This window comes from Teleopsis dalmanni, chromosome 2 (assembly GCF_002237135.1).
Source record: "Teleopsis dalmanni isolate 2A chromosome 2, ASM223713v2, whole genome shotgun sequence".
Lineage (NCBI taxonomy): Eukaryota > Metazoa > Arthropoda > Insecta > Diptera > Diopsidae > Teleopsis > Teleopsis dalmanni.
In genome coordinates, this window is record NC_051847.1 from 210,873,163 (window position 1) to 210,873,953 (window position 791).

The window sequence follows — 791 nt, forward strand, 5'->3', positions numbered from 1 at the left end:
AGTTGGCAACACTTAAAACATTTGCGAAGCCAGTGCGGTACGCTAGGTGTTGCATTGGAAAACCTATTGTGTATCTTTGTTGACTTGCAATTCAAATTCAATTTGCATCTTTCACTTAAACAAGTAAAGTTTATTTCCACTTTTTCGATGAAGAAAATAACCACTCAGTTCAATAAGTATTGGCAGTGAAGATGTATAGATTCAATGAAAAAATTGCAGAACCTCTTAAATAGTATAGAGATAAATATTTTTTAAAACTAAATAAAATTAAATTTATATTAAATATCATAATATTCTTATAATAAATAATAGAAAATGTGTGCTTCTATCTGTGTTGTTAATCAAAAGGTGCTCTTAGGCTTGTCTATTACTCTATTGTTCTATATGATGTATTATTATTTGTGATCCCATAGAGTTTTATGTAAATTTCAAATTTACAACAAATGATGTATCTATTAACTTTTGTTAATCATCGCCGGTAACAATATTTTCATGTATAAATTTCAACAAAAATGCCACATAAAATTCGAACATAAATTTTAGTAAATATTTTTAGCTGATATAATCGGTTTAGTTTACTGTGAATAGTGTTTTCAAAAAATCTATTCACTGACCTGCGGCATTTCAATAATTATTACTGAAAAATCGCTCAACTTTGCTGAATTTATAAACATTTATAGTTTTTAATGGCCCCAAGAGCAACGTTTATTAATTTGCTAAATAAACCTTAAAAAAATGGGTTTGATTGAAAGCTATTCGGTGCATTTTGTTGAACATTTGTTACAATAAAA